Source organism: Mus pahari, chromosome 17 (assembly GCF_900095145.1).
Source record: "Mus pahari chromosome 17, PAHARI_EIJ_v1.1, whole genome shotgun sequence".
NCBI classification, from domain to species: domain Eukaryota; kingdom Metazoa; phylum Chordata; class Mammalia; order Rodentia; family Muridae; genus Mus; species Mus pahari.
Window position 1 is genome coordinate 32,657,546 of NC_034606.1, and position 19,998 is coordinate 32,677,543.

Below are 19,998 nucleotides of genomic sequence, written 5' to 3' on the forward strand. Positions count from 1 at the left end.
GCAACCAGGCAGCCCTCTGGGTCACCTTGGCCTCTAGCTCATGGTGGATCTCCTTTCTCCTCTCCCACAGGTTCTTTTCTAGCCCATGGCAGCTTCCTCTTGCCTCCCCTTCCTCTTTCTCATGGTCCCAAGTCCAGGAAACCTAAACCCCGCCTACGTAACCAACAGCATAGGGGGTAGGCAGTGGCCCAGCTATAGTACTGCATAAGACATATTTAAAAACAAAAAGGCTATGTGACACGTCTTTGCTTTGGGAACATAAGCTGCCAAAGGCAGGAAGAAACCCCGTGAGGGAATTTTTAAAATCTATTTTTACTACAGTGTCTAGAATGGGAGATAGGACTATGGCAGGGCTCAGGATGGCTGGAGCCAGAGCCTGGATCCCCTATGGCCTATTCTCAGTGTGTTTCCTTGGTGGAAACACTTTCTATGTTCACAGCCCCAACCTTATGCAGCTGCCATCACCTCTCAAGTTTCCTGATTTATGTTCCAACCACCACAGAACCTCACAGCTCATTTTCATTCTCAAACATCGGAGGAAAAAACTGATTCAGTGGGCTGGGAATGCAATTCAGTTAACAGAGTACTGGACTGGTACTCAGGAAGCCCTGTGATTGACCCCTAGCATCTCAAAAATAGGCCATGGTCATGCATGCGTATAATCCCAGCATTTAGGAAAGGTCAGGAGTTCAGGGTTATCCTTAGCTACAAAGTGAACTCAAGGCTATCTGGGGCTGTATGGAAGCCAGTCTTAATCAGGAAATAATAATTTTTGACACATAACAAACGCTTGCATCTATGAGTACAAAGTGAAATTTTATCATATGTGTACAATATGCATACATTCAGGGTTCTAATATATTTATTGCCTGAATTGTTTATCATGTTTATGGGTGTTGTTAACATTTCAGAGTCCTTTCTTGGACCTATTTTTGAATTACCTGATTAAGTGTTGTTCACCATAGTCACTCTGTCCTATAGGACATTCCAGAAACCCAGTTGCAGTGTTGGGTTCTACTGTTGGAAGCTGTAGTGACTTAGTAATAACAGATCTTATTTACTGGAGTTTTGATGTTTCTCCACTGGCTCATTTAGCTAATCTCAAGTAAATCCAAACTTCATGACCCAGAAGAGGTGACCTGAGGCCAACTGGCCTTTGTCTTCTGCCCAGTGAAGTTAGACAGATCTATCTGACTGGAGTATGTTCACTGAAGAGTCTTGATATGGAGCCGAATGAGCAATAAGAAATTACCTAGCAGCCAGTGAACAACAGGATGGAGGGAAGACCCAGGCGCTCTTAGGCATGCTGAACCTTGAACACTTTGTAGGATGATACAGGGCAGAGGGAGCAAGGCCAGTTGGAACTTGATTTGGCTCCTGAACTGAGGCAGCAGTCTTTTTATGCTCCTTTAAAAACCAACCAACTGAAAACAAAAACAGGGAATCGGCACAGAGAACTTCAGTACCATCGTTCCTTTTGGTAATGCCCTTTTTAATGCTGCCAGTTCTGGAGAGGTCTCTGGTCCCTGGTGGAGGATATGCTACTGAAGGAGAAGACATTGCCTTCGCATCCAGCCCTTCCCACTGACTGCCCTCCTGAGTAAGCTTGTTTCAGTTGGTTCTGCCAGCTGGCTGGTGTCTGACCCCGCTCTGCCTTCCCTCCAGCCCCATTCGCTCCATTACAACACCCACTGCCGCCGCTGGATTAATGAGTCAGACTGGCCTGCCACACGTCTGGGCCATTATGCCATTGTCACAATTGGCGTTTTGCTGGTCCTGTTATCCAGTTGCCTTCTGTGTGTGTAATTGCAAAAGGTTCATTTTTCCGTTTCAGCCTGCCACTTACTTAATAATGGAGCCTGGGAAGAAAAAGCATCTGGTCAATAAAATTATGGAGAGCACTTGGTGCCTCCACCTAGGTGTCTGCATCGAGGTCATTTTGCCTGGAGTGGGGCAAAGTGATCCCTGACACGACCATGAGCCAGGGGCCAGCGACTGGAGTCAGGTTTGTGTCTGGATTTGAGAATCCAGCAGAAGTGTATGTATGTGTGTGGGTGAGTGTGTGTATGTATGCACACACATATATATTACACATACAGATATTCATGCACACTTGCATTTATCTTCATATTTGTCTTTGCATGTGTGCCCTGAAGTCTGTACATGTGTGCAGGTATGTTTGTGTTCACATTCTGACCATGTACATGATACAAGTGGTGGAGCATGCACAGCTATTTCAGGAAGGTGAGAATTTTTTTCTCTCACCCATGGCTTACAAGTCACAGGAGCACAGCTCAGGATTTGGACCAAGTCTTGGGGACTGGCCGGATAGTTGAGATTTTGGTCCTCAAGGAACATACAAAGTGAAGAGCAGGGGGTTCTTGACCTTGGCACTACTGACATTTTGGGTCAGATCTTTCTTTGTTGGAGGATAGGGGCTGTTTGGGCACATTGCAGCATGCTCAGCTGTGCCCTTGCTCCTTACATATAATCACAAGCTTCTTCCGGAAATGTCGTTGCCTAGAGTCTGCACTGGGGGTCAACCAACTATGGACTAAAACCTTGAGAAGCAGATATGTTTGATGGACCATAATCTGAGTAGTGGTTTCAGCCACAGAGCATCTGTATTCATATAGTGTGTGTGAATAGGTCCTCACAGTTCACAGTGGGTGACCTGTAAACCAAGAAGGGACTGAGCCAACTCCAGGTCCCATCTACATGTTCCATCTAGAATCTATGATACAAAATTTACAAAAATCACCCAAGGACCAAGGACTGAAAATAGCCATCTTAGCTCTTTGTGTGCCCCTGCTCTGCTGTGCTCACAATGCTTCCATGTTCCTCCTCCATCTGCCTAGCTTCCTGTTCTTGCCATGAAGGCTGTGGGCCTTCATTTGATGCTGCGTGGGTAATTAATAGATCCTGTCTCCAAAATGCTCTGGTGATGACCTCATCACAATTGGGATTTTGCTCTCAGGACTATGAAGGACCATGCCATACAACTGCATGGAAGTGGTGGGTGTCACCTGTTTAACACCGGGGAAAGGGACACGTTTTCAGTAGGGAGCTGGACTGGCTGGNTTTGTGTGTCAATTTGTCCCAAGTTAGAGAGAAAGGAGCCTCAGTTGAGAAAATACCTCCATGAGATCCAGCTGTAAGGCAATTACAACCTCAATTACTGAGCAATGGCGAAGGACCCATTCCAATGTGGGTGGAGCCATCCCTAGGCTGGTAGTCATGGGTTCTACAAGAAAGCAGACTGAGCAAGCCAGAGGAAGCAAGTAAGCAGCATCCTTCCATGGCTTCTACTCTCGCTCCTGCCTCTAGGTTTCAGCCTATTTGAGTTCCTGTTGTGGCTTACTCCAGTGAGGGATTGCTATTTCGATGTGTAAGCCAAATGAATTTTTCCTCCACAACTTGCTTTCCGGTCATGGTGTTTTGTTGCAGTAATAGAAACCCTAAGACAGGAGCCTAAGAAAGAGAGTGGACTGAATTTTTGTATGTTTTGCTTATTTTTTCCCTATGGTTTGCAACAGGAGGGTAATGTGGGGTCACTGACCACGGTGCACAGATATGAATGCTCCCTGACTTGAAGTAACAGTTTTGATTTTGTGTGTAGCAGGCAGATTTGGGTGAATGTATCTAGATTCTTCCAGGAGACCCCCTACCTCTCCACACACTGCAGAAAGAGTGCCAGTTCCCAGAGTAGAGTTAGTATGGCGCAGAGGTCTTTATGAGAGCTTCAACCTTTGAGAGAACTGCTCCCTGGCAGCCACTAGGAGCTAAGGGATCAATTGATCAGAACAATGACACCAAAAGCCACAGGCCTGGTGAATGCCAGGTCTATATGGGGCTGGGAGCTTCATGGTGCTCTGGGACCAAGATTTATGGGACCAAAGCCATGCTTGGCATATACCAGGTGATCTGACAGCATTGCATAAAATCAGGCAGGCTGATCAAGACAATTGCATGCCACCAGCTTTGTTCATAATCTTGAGAAAGCTTCATTGTTCTCATTTCTGTGTTGAGTATCTTACCAATACCAAAGAAGAGTCTTTTTAGTGTTATTTTCTTTCTTTTTCCTTCTCTCCTTTCTTCCTTTTTCCCCTTCCTTCATTGCACTCTCCAACCTTTTAGTCTCTCTCTTTAATAAATATATAATCAGTGCATGTATTTATGGGATTATAGCCTGACATTTCTTTTTGTCCCCTCATCTTGTATTAGTTCTTTGAGAATTCCAAACGTATTTTGATTGTTATTCCCCCCTCCTTGCTTAGCTGTATCTACTTACTTTCCTATCCATCTATAACTTTGTGTTATTTACTTATTTTAGCCCACCATCTACAGTTGGTGCTGCCTATATACTCTTTAATATGTGGCTTTTAGTTATGGGTGGTCAACCCACTAGGGTCTTCACCCTTAAAGAAAACTGGTTTTCTCTCAGCAGCTATCAACTGCCAACAGCTCCTTAGTAGGGGTTTCCCCCTTCCATACTACCTTGTCTGGTTTGACCTTGCACAGGTCTTGTGCATGCTGCCCCAGCCAGTGTGAGATCATATGTGTAATCTCCATGCTGAGCCTAGAAAACACTGTTTCCTTGTGGTCATTTGCCACCTCAGGTTCTTCCAAATCGTCCACTCTTCTGGGAAAATCTCTGGGTCTTTTTGGAGGATACACATGTCCCAGTTAGTGTTGACTATTCCTCGTCTCTTATTCTCTACACCAGTACAGGTATTCAGATCATGAAATCTCCTACACTCACTATTCCAAAGCATAGAGTTAATTGTTGCCAACCATCGTTACCCTGCTGTGTTATGGAACACAAGGCATGTTGGATTCTCACAATCCAAGTTACCCTGCTGTGCTATGGGACACAAGACTCATTGGATTCTCCCAATCCAAGTGCTTTGAAGATTAAATAAAAGAATGTATGTCCACATTCTTTAGACCTGCACAGGAAATATAAACTTGCTAACAAAAAGCTTAGGAAGCTGTCTCTTCAGTGCTCCATCATGAGTATTCCAAATGTTAATTTAGAGGCTGAGAGTGCACATTTTCCCTAGGTGTTGCTCAGCTCTAATAGTTACCTGTATTGTGCAAACATATATTATATGCTTGGGGCCGAGTAAAGCTATTTTCATCTTCAGTGGGAAAAACATTCCTTGTAAACATCTTAATTTTTTCTCCATTGGCCTTTGTGTCAATAAAGGTTGCTGCGAACTGACTAGAACGTTGCTCTTTGGAGATGGCATATGGAAAGGGAGAAAATAGGTCAGAAGTTAATCACAATTTTGTTCCTTGTAAATCAGGCTATCTATTTTTTTCCATTATCTTCCCTTGGTTATTAGCTGAAGGCATCTCAGAATCTACAACAATGCTGAGAGAGATGGGGCTGAAGTCTGCAATGATCCCTGAAGCCATCCAACAGCTGGCCAAGGTTAAGTCTTCTTGCTTCTGTGACACATCACAAGTGTAGTAATTTAAGGAGCACAAACTCATTCTTTCATAACTCTGGAGATGAACATAGAGTTAAGATGTCTATAGGGTTGTGGTTGTGTTCCTTCTAGAAGCTTCCTTCCAGCTTCTAGATGATATCTGGTTGTTCCCCTCATGACTTGGCTCTGAACTCTACTTCTGTTGTCAACCCATCAGCCCCAAACCATCATTAATCTCTTAATTTGTTTCTCCCACTTATTTGTTTCACAGAGTCAAAAGCTAACTACTCCAGTGGCCTTGCCCACTCGCACAACCTCCTATGTTTCAGATTTGAGTCTCGGGTACAGATGAAACTTCTCTTGTTCTGTATATTTAGGCAGAGGTCACTCATTGGCCACAAGATGAACCTTTGAGGGCTCCAGTTTGAAATTCTGGGACTTAGTCCTTAGCATTCTCCCAATCATTCATTAATCTTTAATGTACAGCATTGATTGTTTACTTGGGTCTACTCAAAGTGCTCACTTAACAGTGCTCTTTCTGTGCATGATTCCTGGGCAAGTCTTTCAAGGTCACCATCATTTGTGACCTTCCTCCCTCCCTCTTTCCTCTCCTCGCTTCCTTCTCTCCCTTCCTCTCTCCCCTTCCTCCCTTCCTCTCCCTCTTCCTCCCTCCCTCTCTCCATTCCTCCCTCTTTCCATCCCTCGCTTCCTTGCTCCTTCCCTCCCTCCCTCCTTCTGCATAATCTTCTCACATCCCCAGAATTTCTTCATACCCTTTGGCTGTGTCATGTACCTGTTCCTGAGTCCATCTTCAGTAAAACCCAGGATATTCACTGTTATGTGGAAACAGGGCTTTCAGGATAGATGTCAGTATCTTGCTAACTTCTAGTGGCAGTTTTCTCTCGGTCACTCTTGGTTTGGGGAGGTATACATACCTTAGATGTTAGGACCTTGTACACAGATTGTGAATGCTGGTGAAAAGACACTGATGTGACTGGGTATAGTGGTAGCCAAGATCTAATAGAGGGTATCTTCTACCACTGACTAGATCACATGAGACTATGGGCAAATCCCTTAATATTTCTCACATGAGAAAAGAGACTAATAATCCTCCTTATAAGTAAACCCTGCGGGAATGAGTTCCAATCACTTTCTAGTTGTTAGACACATACTTTATTTGCCTCCTCTGCTCACACCTGCAGCCATGGTTTGAGAATGGTACTGGGGAATGGTACTAGTTACTGTGGTGGTTTGAAGGAGAATGGCCCCACAGGCTTGGTTGCTTGAATTCTTGGTCCCTAGTTATTGAAACTTCTTCTGGAGAAGGAATAGGAGCTATGGCCTTATTGGAGGAGCTATGTGACTGGGGGGGGGGGGTCATGCTTCAAAGTTTCAAAAACCCATTTTCTCACTCTCTGTCTGCAAATTATAGATTAGATGTGAGCTCTTGGTTACTGCTGCAGAACCATGCCTGTCTGCCTCTATGCTTCCTGCCATGACGATCATAGACCAACCCTCTGAAACTGTAAGAATGCCTTTAAATAAATACTTCATTCTATAAGAAGTTGCCTTGGTCGTGGTATCTCTTTTACAACAGCAGAACAGTAACTTTAGACAGTTTTCCCATTGTTGTGACAAAAGATCCTGACAGAAGCAGTTTAGAGAGATGGAAAAATTTATTCTGACTTACCATTTATAGTGAAAGGAGACACAGTAGCAGGTAGGGAAAAGAGCACAGCTGCAGGAGTGGGCAGCTGACTGGTTATATTACGTCTACATTCAAAATGCAGGAAGTGAACAGGAAATGGCGCTGGGCTGTAAAACCTCAAAACCCAGCTTCAGTGAACCCACTCCCTGCTGTGAGGTTCCACTTCCTAACGGTTCCACAATCTCCCCAAGCAGTGCTTCCTCCTGGGAACCAAGTGTTCAAGCACATGATGAACCTATGTGGGGCATTTTACATTTGAACCACAGAGGAAGCACAAGCGTCCTTAGGATATATAGCACTAGTGTGTATACCAAGCCTGGCACTTGAAGGCGCTTGGCTATCATGAATCAAGATTGTAGATTTATGTTTGTGGGTTTCCCCAATGTTCTCCCTTTGACATTTCTCTAAGTCTCCAAATATAATGTATCGAACAGCCACAGGAGAAAGTATGTGGTCATGTTTAGAGCACTCAGACAAGTCTCCGTGGTCTAAGCTTAGACCACTTGTTTGCATGTTCTGCTTGTCTTATTTCTCTTCTATAACCACTGAGTGAAGAGATGAAATTCTTCACTGGGAAGCATCTAAGGCATCACATGGTACTAGCATTTTCCCACTCTGGGTCTGCAGCATACATCCATTCTCCTGACCCACTGCAATTTTAACAGAGCAAGCAGTCATAACTGCCCTGCAGACCCCAGGCTCTCAGTGGTCTTGTTTGCCGTGTGGACCTCAGTCACAGCCACTCTTGAGTCACTAAACAGCAGCGTCACCATCCGACACATTGGAAAGGAAACTCTATCCAGAAGGCTGACTCTTCTAGGCAGATATCTGTCAAAGAGAGGTGTGACCCCACGGGCACCCAGGGGTCACCGAGAAGCTGGACAATCTGTTGCCCTCAATCAAGATGCTGGGAGGTGCAGAAGCCTGGGCCCAATGTGCAAGAGAACATTTCTTTGGTAGGAGAGATTCCGAGTTCTTCATTTCTATAACTGAATATAATGCATTTATTTTCTCACCCTGGTGATCATGGTTTTCATTTCATCTTTGAAAATGCTTCTGGAACAAGAGTCATTTGAGAAGATTTACTGCTGAAATGAAACTCCCCTGGAAGGAGGAGTTAGAAAATATCTTCTGGGGTATGGAATGGAATTCCTCAGTGGTAGAACAGGCCTTTAACTATGGGGATGAGGCACTAGGTGGACTCAGATGAGCAGAGGCAATGGTGGACACCTTGCTTCAGCTGCTCTTGGGATTACCACACTGCCCTGGGCCTCAAACCTCTCTTTTCTATTACCACATGTATGTATTAAGACGGTGGTCTATTTTCTGTCCTCTGTCCTCAGGCTTTTGCTTGGGAATGATAATAAAAGAATATTGTTGTACTGACATCATAGCTGCCTCATAGAAGAGATACCTTACAATCCTAAGAGAAACACCATGGTTGGTCTTTAGGATAAAGGAGGAGGCATAGTCTAAAGGAAGTTTCTAGAGAGTGAATGCTCCTCTTCCTGCTCCTCCTCCTCCTCCTCCTCCTCCTCCTCCTCCTCTTCCTCCTCCTCCTCTTCTGTACTCACCAAGTCCTGCATCCCCTGAGTGAATTCATGATGGGTAAAAGGTTGCAGTCTGGTGCCATGGCCAGGTGGTCATTCATACTGGACTTCAATTCCAACCCTCACTAAAGGAGTGGCAGCAGGGAAAACTACTGAGCTGGGTGTGCTTCAGTAGACTCGTCTGTAAAGTGACTACATCCCCTTTAGTGACAATTAGCCTTGACTCAGTAATAGAATAGTAACAATGTTTGGGATAGAGTAAGTATAAGAAAAAAAAAGTGAAGAGTAAAAGATATTGACAGACAGCATGAGTTGAGAACACTTATGCCTACAGAGGTTGACTATGTGAGCAATCACAGAGCATACGATAGGGTATCAACCACACATATCAACTGGAAGTCACAAGAAGCAAGCCAATGTTGTCTGGCATCTGTCTTCAAGGTTTCTCTTTTGTTGGGAGATGGTCAAGTGGATCCTATATGCCAGTCCCTACAGTGATGTAAACTGGGCCCAGGTCTTGACAACTATGAAAGGACATCAGTTACACAGAGATGGAGAACTCCTTGATAGCCTTTATTCACCTTCTATTTCAATTTGGACTTCGTGAGTGTAAACAAGCACATTGAAAGACACATGGTCAGTGGGTGGCCAAAGCCGGTACTGGGCTCTGGGTATCTCTCTTCCTGGAACACAGAATATTTGGAAAATAGGTGGCCTCTTTTTTTTCCTGCTTGATTCTGAATCTTGAGGAAACTCAAAGGCTAGATCCTAGACATAAACCTAGTTTCCCAAAAGCCCTTGTTCTACAATTATTAACAAGACAAATACAGGTACCAAACAAGGGAAGACAAACAGCTGTTCTTTCTCTGCCTGAAGGCCCTCCTTGCTTCAGCTATCAGCTGGGGGGAGGGGGGAAGCATCAGAGGACTGGCTCTGTGAGCAGACACCCTGCTGAGGATTTGGAAGGAGAGAGTAACCAGGGAACCATGGAAGCTGCTTGGCCGGAGGCATCTTGGAGCAGACATCTTCTAGGTTCACAAGCAAGACCTGTGAATTCCCTTGGCTCCCCATAACCCCTGCATGTGTGTGACTGTCTGTACTTGGACAAAGTCTGCCCCGAATCCCAAATACCACCTCCTCCTACGTGAGGTGAGGTGCAAACAGCCTAGGATTGTTAGGGCAGTGGGAAAAGCTTCTATTTCCCAGCAGTGCCAATGGAACTTGCTATGGTTCCAAGGGGGCAACATCCCCTCAAACCATGAACAGGAATAAAATCTGCTTTTAAGTTGTTCCTTTTAGAGGTTTTTCTCACTGATAAGAAATGTCTCTAATGGTGTGCTGAAATGGCCCTTGCTCTTCCAACCACCCCACAGTGCACAGGAATACAGGTGAACCCCACAACTTCTGTTGACTCTGTTCCCTTTGTTTTGACTCTGACCTTCTCGGTTATTTACTTTTTATTTTCTTCTTTTCTGCTCAGTCTCTTTGCCCTTTAGATGTCTTTTCCACAAGTCAGGACAGTGAAATTGATTTCTGCAATGGGCAACATAGAGCCTCTCCCTAGATGACAAAGGAGCCATTGTGTTACAAATGCATGATCCTGGGATATAGAATTTGTAGAGAAAATGAGTGAGGGTGGTTGAATCTTTTGAGTAAAATGTTGAATATCTTGATGTAAAGTGGTAATTAAATAAAAATAAAATTTTAAAAATTATTTCATAAAAATAGTACTAAACATTTAAAATACAAATGCACGTATTAATAAAACATTGTGACTATAATAAAGACAGGCCAAAGTGAATGATTTTTTTTCATACTTTATATAGCAAAATAATCTATTGTACAGTTACTGTTCAGCTCCTGTCCCAGTTCAAAAGCACCATCTTTGGAAACCTAGAGGTCCTGACAAATGAGGTTTATAATGTTTGACAACATCCCATACTAGGTGCTTCTAGCTCTCTACACTCTGGTAAGATTGTACCTCCTGATCTTCTCCAGGTGTGAGTAGGACTTTGGTCAATGTCCCTTGAACAGAGGTTATTGAGTAGAGGTTAAATCTAACTGGAAACTGTAAGGGCTTATAAGTGCTTTGCCTAGATACCCCTCCCTCTACAGCCAAGCATGAATCATACAGTGGCTAATCTATGAGCCTGATCCTGGGGTCTTGATACCATGGCCAGAGCCTTCAGTTTTCCCTTGATGGACATCCAGTATAAAAAGAGAGTATAACTTCATAGGCTTAATCCATTAAGAATTTACATAATTTGTTGCATAACATCACCAAATTTATTCCAACTGATACAAAATATTGCCTTAAAAATGAATAGCAGATCAGTGTATCTCATTTGTGTATCCCATGTCTTTATTTCCTTTATATTCCTTTCTCCTTCCTCCCTCCCTCCCTTTCTCTCATGTAGGATGAATGTTGAATTCATTATAATTTCCCTCACAAAACATTGAATTGGTAAAGGATTGGCTGTAGTTTATTCATTCCCAAAGACATGATTTTCTCAAAAAATGTAACGTGTTCAGAACCCGAGCTTATTAACATCTTTTCACCCACTTGCGTTGTTCTGGTTGCAGGGGTATAGAAAATTGGTGTCAACAAGTCAATGGGTCTTGAGCCAACATTGACCCAAAATAAGATGGCACAGTTGGTTGCAGAGATAGGGCCCGAACTAGAGTCCAGTGAAGACAGATTTAGAAAGGGCTACTATATTCAGGTGGCTGAATTGATTGTGTCTTTAGGGATCAGAAGCGCGAAATGGGAAGAAAAGGCAATCCGAGGCTGTGTCAGGAGGATGCCACAGTCAGTCCACATCCAGCAAGGTGTACCTGAGATGTTCATTGGACCCTGCTTGGGATTCTCAGTAGGAATGACCAGACGCTCATCATCTCCCTTTCCTTTCTATTTCTTTTCCTTGAGGGAAGCCTGAGTTACTCTCCTTACTCTATCTGCCTCATATTTGTAGGTAACAGTTTGGAGAACATACCCACAGAAATGGTGCCTTTCTGGGCAGAGGAAGATAATGGCTGTGCTATGTATCTTCTAGGTAGGACTCTGGCAGTATAAAGTCAATTGTGTCTTGGAAATGTCTATTCCACAGGCAGCTGAAATCAAAGTGGAGGTTGAGAATGTGAGGCACAGTGACTCATGTCTACTTTGGTACTATGATGCAGCTTGGGACAACAGAGGTTAATGTCTAGTATTTCCATCTACCACTGCTCCAGAAAAGGTCAGCTGACTGCCAGCCTTGTTTAAGATGCAGCAAGGATTGGTAATACACATTCTCAGGAAGGCAGGCAATCTATAACCATCTGCTTTCATGTGTGAAGCTAAAAGGTTCTGACTGTTCCCCACAACTGAGGAACTGGATGTGGTGTGGCTAATTACCATGGCATGAACACAGAGTGCCTCTCCGAGCCCAGGGTGTTTTTATGAGAAAATGATATGGCCTTTAGGCAATGGATATCATTGGGAGCTCTTTAGGTCACTGGAAGGTTCTGGAAAAGACTGTTAAGATCTTAACCTTTTCTTTCTTTCTTTCTTCTTTTTCTTTTTAATATCTTATTTTTGAGATGATAAAATACTTATAATATTTCTCTTTTGCTCTTCCCAAACTCTCCCATATGCCCCTCTTTTTCAAATTAATAACCTCTTTTTTCACTGTGTTTGCACACAAACACACATACACAATCTCTCTCTCTCTCTCTCTCTCTCTCTCTCACACACACACACAGACACACACACACACACACACACACACACACAAACACCTAAACATACTTGGTTGTGTTCATATGACTTTACTTCTATGTATGTATTTAGGGCTCACTGTTGGGCACTGGGCAGACAATTGATGCGCTCTTCGTCCCTGGGGAGGATTTACTTCTCTATCTCTCAGCTTTACTCAGTGGCCCCTAGTTCTTGCACAGTCTTGAGGACTCATGGGTACTTCCTAATGCCCTTGGGCATGCCCATTGGTGTCTCCCCTTTTAATTCACATGTAATCATGTTAGCGAGACTTTATGATTGTGGAGGCAGAGTCTCACAAGAAACTTCCTGATCCTCTGGCTCTTACAGTTTTTTCACCCTTCTTCCACAATGATCTATGAGCCCTCAGTGTAGGAGTGTTCTATAGATGTTACCATTGTTCCATTGTGTCCATGCTCTACAACTCTAAATATTGATTGATAGTGGATTTTTTTTTTTTTTTTGGAGTTGTCTCCAACTGTGGCAAAGAGACGTTTCCTTGAGGAAGGGATAAGACTACACTTACCTGTAGGTTTAAGGACAAGTGTTTGTAGACTGTGGTTAGGGATTTTCCTTCTTGGTCATACATGTCCACCATGAGGCAGTCTTCACCTTAGGTCCAAAAGTAACGGTGGTGAAATGATCAGGACTTGGAGCATCCTACGCTGTGAATAAGGATCGAATCAACCTTGCCTTATGTGTAGGACTAACCACTACTTTTCCTTACCTCAAGAATCTCTGCTTCAAAGACAGTGACAGAAATCCCCAGAAACCTGTGTCTTCCCCTGCTTTTTTTTCTCAGCTCAATCTGTACCTTACACGCATTCCCACAGACCCAACTCTAGGACCTCTTCATTCACAGCCTTCTGTACACTTCTGTGACAATGTACTCATAGCCTCCTCATGCCATCATGGTCCTGTATTTGACATCAGAAAAATGAGAGGACCCTGTTGTCTCTACTCAGGAGACACCAGAGGACATTACACTCTCAGTGTTCCCAATGAGACCCTCTTCCCCCCAGCCTCCAGACTCCCTTCTAAGTGCCATTCATCTTTTCTGGAATATTCTGACTCTGTGAACTCTCTCATGGTTCCCAAAAGCTGCATATTCTATTCTTTTGTGCCTCATAGATGTACGTTTCCCTTTGACTCTATTCTTGGATGCTTTTGGGATTTATCTCCACGAGAGTCACAGTCCTTCATGTCACATTGGGTTTTCTGGGGACCTCTTCATGGGCCTTTATATCTGACCCAGATAATGAAGGCAGGCTTGTAATGTCCAATTTTTTCCCCCATTCAATGGGGCACCTGCTTCTCTATACACGGTTTATCTGTGTGTCCTCCACCAAACTGCCTATAGCAGTTTTGAGCCCACGGAGTACGAAGACCTGAGGACTGGCCCTTCCTGGTTTCTAGGAGCAAGATCACTTTTACACAGAGAAACTGGGCTGGACTTTAGGAGGCAGAGAGACAACGTTATAGATAGGTACACAAGTACACAGATGCTGGACGTGGGGGGAGAAACAGGTAAGATGCAGATGTTCTATCCCTTCCCCACCCTGGGAATCTTTTGTATATCAGCTCATCTTCATAACAGATCTATTAATTTTGTCTCATTCTACTCCCTGCTCCATTTCATCATCTCTCTCCTCTTTCCTTCCTTTTCTTTCTCTACTTCTCTTCTTCCTCCCCTCCTCGTCTACTCTTTTTCTTACATCCCCTCTCCTTTCTTCTTCTCTGATTTCCCCATTGCCTATCCGTCTCACTCTCCCCCTTCCCTCTTTCCTCTTATTCATCCTGTCTTTCCTTCTTTCCTCCTACTGTCATATATTCCCCTCTTCTATTCTACACCCTCCCCCCCCCTAGGAAGTACTAAGATGCCTTCACACTGTATATCTTGGGGAATATAATCCAGTTCTCCATCTAGTTTTGCTGAGGTTCTACAAAGCACCCCAGTTCTCTTTCGGAATGAGGTATAAAGAATTTTTTTTTTTTTAAAGCTGGGTGTGGAGGCAGTTGTCTGTAATGCCAGTACTCAGAAGTCAGAGGCAGCAGGTTTTTGTGTGTTCAAGGCTTACATAGCAAGCTCTAACCTAGCCAAAGCTACCCAGTAAGACCCTCTCTCAAAACTAACACAAACCAACTAACCAAACAAACTCAAAACAGATGTTTAAACATTACATGTGCTTATGTATATATATAAATGGATAAATGAAGCAACCACCCAAGCCTCTGGAATGTGGCACATTCTCTACCATGACACACAACCCACTAATGGGGCTTCAGTACAGTACAGAGCAGAAGATCTGGAGGTCTCGGTGTAGAGCAATGAGATCTTTCAGGGACTTCACAGCTCTGGAGCAGGGTTTGAGGAGGTTTGTGATACTGTATTCCAGCAGGTGGGACGGAGAATGAAAGACACTGGCAAGTGCCGAGCGCCATCTGGCATGTGCTTCATTTCCCATTAATGTCAACATCTCCTTAATGACTGTCTGTTGCCAGTTTTCATTGAGCTGTCTTCTGTCAGATGACCCCAGCAAATCAAAGGCGTGTGTCACATGAATAAAGCCTTGATCGTGTTATATTGTTTCCTCCCTAGGAAACACCTTGCTGAGGACAAACCCTCCCTGGTCATGAGGAAGAAAGCAGGCTCTGCTCCTACCCTGTGCATTCCCTGTCATCACACAGACATACAAAATTAGCAATTAGTGTTGGACACCTCCGTGCAGAGCTGAGGATGCCTTTCAATTAGCAGGCAGCTGCGGTGCTCCCCTTAGTTAGTGTCACTGTTCCAGCGTCTATTCTGCATGATAATTGCAGTATGCACCAATGTGTATTTTTAACTGTTCCTTTTCTTTCTTTCTCAAATGGAAAGAATATCGTTCTCTTTCACAGAAGCTCAGCTGCAGCATTGTTGCCCCTTTATAAAAGATAAATTAAAAAAAAAAAAAAACTGAAAGCAACCTGGGACCATTGTCCTTAAACAAGTGGCCACACGAAACCCCAGGCAACCCATTGGAACGGGCACAAGGCTGTGTGTTTGGAACCAGTTTTGAGCAGCTCGAAGTACTCATTGAGCATGGTGTTCACAAAGGCCCGGGCTCCGAGGATAATCACCACAAGCTGTTTAGAAGGAATGTGGCCCCCAAATATCCTTTTGCAACCCTTATTTTTTGGAATGGAGTTACAAACCAATGAAATGACCACCAGACAGCTTTAGTTTAAGGGGAAAGCTTGTTTTTACTTTTATATTGTTTCGAGAGCTTTTGGGAGTGTTTTAACATTTTCAGAGAATTGGAAAGGTTTCTACGCTGAGCTATTGGATGTCAATCTTCTCCTGAGTGTCACAGTTTACATAACAACCATGTGCCCAGTACCAGCGCCAATAGGGAATGCTAGCCCAGGGACCATAACTGGCAGAGGGCTGGACAGCATTGGGATGTTACCTGTCTCCAAGGTAATGCTGCCTTCCTCCCAGGAAAGCCCCCAGTGGACTGTGTCAGTTGTCATGGCTCTCATTCTTTCTTAGCTGAGTCCCTTTTTATTTTTTTATTTTTAGTACTGGCCATTGAACTGACGTTCTCATGCATGCCAATCAAGTACTCAATGCCTCTCTGTTGCCTCTCTAGCTCTCCGGTTACTTTCAGCTTACATTTTTTTTTTATTGTTTATTCATTTATAAGTGAACACATGTTTGCTATTGTGTAGAGGCCAGAGGACAACTTACAAGAGTCTGTTCTCTTTTCCCACCACGTGGGTCTTTTTCCACCACTTATGTCGTTAGCCTTGGCAGCACACGCAGAAGGCCATCTTTTCAGTCCAGCTTTTAGTTTGGAGCCAGGGTCTCATGAGGTTGACCCAGCTGTCTTTGAACTCACTGTGGTGAAGGCAGGCCTTGAACTCTTCTTTGCCTCTACCTCTCTAGTCTCTAGTTCTTGGATTGCAGGCTTGCACCACCCACCACACTTGAATGAGACTTTCTTTGCCTTTATTTCTTCTTCATGTTCTAGATGGTTTTAAGGACTATTAGGCATTCTGGAGAATCGTCTGTTTAAACTTAACTAGTCAGATTGAGGCAACAGATTTTGAAAAGAATGTGCTCCTTGATTATATGATATTAGGGGTGTTTGAGGTTGATTTACTCACATACGTGACTGAGGTAGGTTATGAGTGATTTTTTTCCTTGCTCTATTTTTCTTCCTATTGCAATAATAAAATACCCTGGTAAAAAGGAGAAGAGCTGAGAAAGGGTTTATTTTAGCTCACAACCGCAGGTTATACCTCTTTATAATGGAGAGAAGTCAAGGCAGGAAGAACTCAAAGCAGCTAGTCATATCACAGCCACATTCAAACACACAGAGAAAAAAAATGTATGCATGCCTACTTAGGCTCAGCCCCCTCTCTGCATTTATGCACCCTAGGACCTGAGCTCAAAAAATGATGCTGCCCACAAGGCACTGGGTTTTTCCACATACTTTAACACAATCAAGACAGTCTACTACCGATATGCTCACAGACAACTCTATCTAGACAACCTCCTATAAAGACCATCTTACCAGCTGATTCTAAGTTATATCAAATTACAGATAGAGCTAACCAATTCCTATACAGAGTGACTATTTTCTATTTTCATACATTTCCTTTGGGAAAAAAAATCATATGTCCAGTCTTTCAATAAAGAGAAAAGGAATCAAGATCTCCTTCCCCTGCTGAAAGTTTGCATGCAATAAAGTTTGCATTGTTTAAAATTTCTGGAGAGTCCATCAATTACTATATGATTGAGACCTGGTAGTGCAAATGCTTTAAGCCTTCCACTTCTTTCTTTTACAAAAGAAGAATATATATACATATATATCTATGCATCTATATCTATATCTATATCTATATCTATATCTATATCTATATCTATATATTTCCTGATTGCCCAACTCAAATAACCAGTGCTTGGCTTATTGTTAGGATAACAGATTCTTCAATTAGAAAGACAAGGGCTTAGGTTCTAACTCTGCCACTTGTCACCAATCTTAGATTGCTTTGTCTATGCAATTTAGAATGGTCACATTCCTGAGAGAACCCATCAGGAATTTAGTGCAGAGGGATACATGGTACACTTCAACTATTATTTTGACCAAATAGTGATTCAGTAATATTTGGGTCAAAGTCAATATTTGATAGTATCAACAGAATTATTTTTCCTGCCTGTGTCATTACAAATAAACACTTTAGATTTTTTTTGCAGGCCTTATTTCACATAGTGTGGGAAATAGTTGTCTAGCCCTGTGCTCCAAGCATTAGTATAGCTGACAGGTTCTGGGGGATTGTTTCTTAGGTAAAATTCTGAGAGCCCACTTCATGATGCACATCCACTTCCTGACTTCAGAAACTGTTTATTACCAGTGACAGGAAAAGGCATGAATGCCATGCATACCATAGTGATATCCAGATCTCCAGAGCAGGTAACTGGTAATGTAGTTTCTGTCTTTATGGGTACAGCAAGTTTTGATGCTGGTCATCTTTTTTTTTTTTTTTCCTGTACAAAATATCTCGAATGTAAAAAAGTGAAGAAAATCTAATCTTGCAGATTAGATCTGCACTATCACAGTTCCTGTCTAATACTGGAAAAGCCCAAACTGCTTTGCAATTTTATACAGTGTGTGTGTGTGTGTGTGTGTGTGTGTGTGTGTGTGTGTGTGTTTGACAGGTAAATCTGTCTAAGAGGAAATAACCAAACTAAAGTATATGGCACAACAGAGGATTGTTTGTATCAGCAAACATTTCCTTGAAAGCACATTCTATAGAAATATCTTAACAGGAGAAATAGTAGCAGGTGTGGAGAGATTTACTATTATCTTATTTATAATTGCAACCAAACAAGAGATCATTTAAGGAAAACGATCAAGACCCTCTAATGGTTAACATCCACCAGGCTCACTGTGCTTCCTACAAGGAGGCAGGCAAGTGGAAAATCCTTAAGATAAAAATCACTTGGTGAAAGAACATGAAGACACCTGTGGCCTGCTGAGAACTCCCGAAATCCATGCACAGAAGGGTTGGTTTCAGGAAGGCAATGAGCAAACAAGCTAAACCGTGCCGTTCAGAGAAAGAGAAAGCACTCAGGAAAAAGTTAAAAGCTGCTTTTGATTTCAAGTGTCCAAACACGCCCTCCAACTGAAGCAAAACAGACACAGCTGCCAGTCAAATGTCCGTCTGTTTGGGGATGAACACATCAGTGGTCTTTCAGAATACCTTCTGGTCTCCCTCGTCCCTTGTGCAGCCCTCAAGACTCCTGGAAAAAAAAATGAATCTGGCTAACAGAGTTGCTTTTATGGGATGTGTAGAGAGAAAAAGCAGGGCTCTGTGTATGGAGGTGAGAAAGAGCTCTTGATGCACTATTCTTAGCAGTTCCTTAGAAAGGGAAGCCTGTGTTACTGAAACCCCAGGGTGATAAGGACGGGGGTGGGGGGGGGAGTCCTTCACCATGCCAGAGTCCTTTAATGAGTGCATTGATGAGAGCAGAGACAGCGAAAACTCATTCCAGTGGCACCTGAATGAATATAAATTTAGCCCAATTGAAGATCCTCCACAGTTGGCCTATTCCATACTGACAGAGATAGTGAGAGGAGAGAAAAAGCAATTTTGGTCTCAGTCTTAACTCCTTTCAATCTGTTGGCAGTTTTTAGGAACACAAATGACTGTGATTGGGTTGTCTCTAGAAGCAGTGGATATTTGTGAAAGACCCTATACCACCAATTAACAATTCAAGATGAGTCTACTCCATTTGGTGTAGTATGTGTGTGTGTGTGTGTGTGTGTGTGTGTGTGTGTGTGTGTGTGTATGCATGCATGCACGTGTGTGTGTGCTCACATGCGCACATGCACTATGCTTATATATCTGTGCATGTATATGTATGAGCATGCATGCAGATATTTGGGAGTATAGAGGACAGAGTTGGATGATGAGTGTTTTTCTCCAGTGTTCTCCACTTTTGTTTTTGAGACAGTTTTCACTGATCTCAGAGTACATAGGCTTAGACACCTGGCCAGTGAACTCGGGGGTTTCTGCCCCACTGGTTCCAGAGTTCATTCAACTTCATGAGAAATACTTTCCAGCCTTTGGTGTTGTTTTCAAACTATGCAGGCTGCCTCAACAGAGAAAAACAGCTCAGCATGTATGTGCCAATAGCAGCAGGTTAGCCCACTGGCCAGATGTTTTAGAGAGTTGTGGGCATGACAAGACAGCTGGAGAGAGGGAGGATATTAATGTGTCACTTTTAAAGTGGCTCTAATAGGAGCCCCTTGTCACTCTAGAAAAATAGCCAGTGGAATGGCAAGGTGCTCTGGTTTTGAATCCAGACAGTGGAGTTTCCTGGCATCTTTCTATTGGACAGCTTTCTATCTCTGACTGTTTGCAACATAGTCTTTTAAGCCCTGGGACTAAAATCCTACGCTATCTAATTAGCTCAGTCTACATGGTATAACACACTTGGTACAGGGCTGTAAGGTGCTCATCTCAGTGCCTGAAGACTTTCCTGTTCATAACAAGCATCATCAT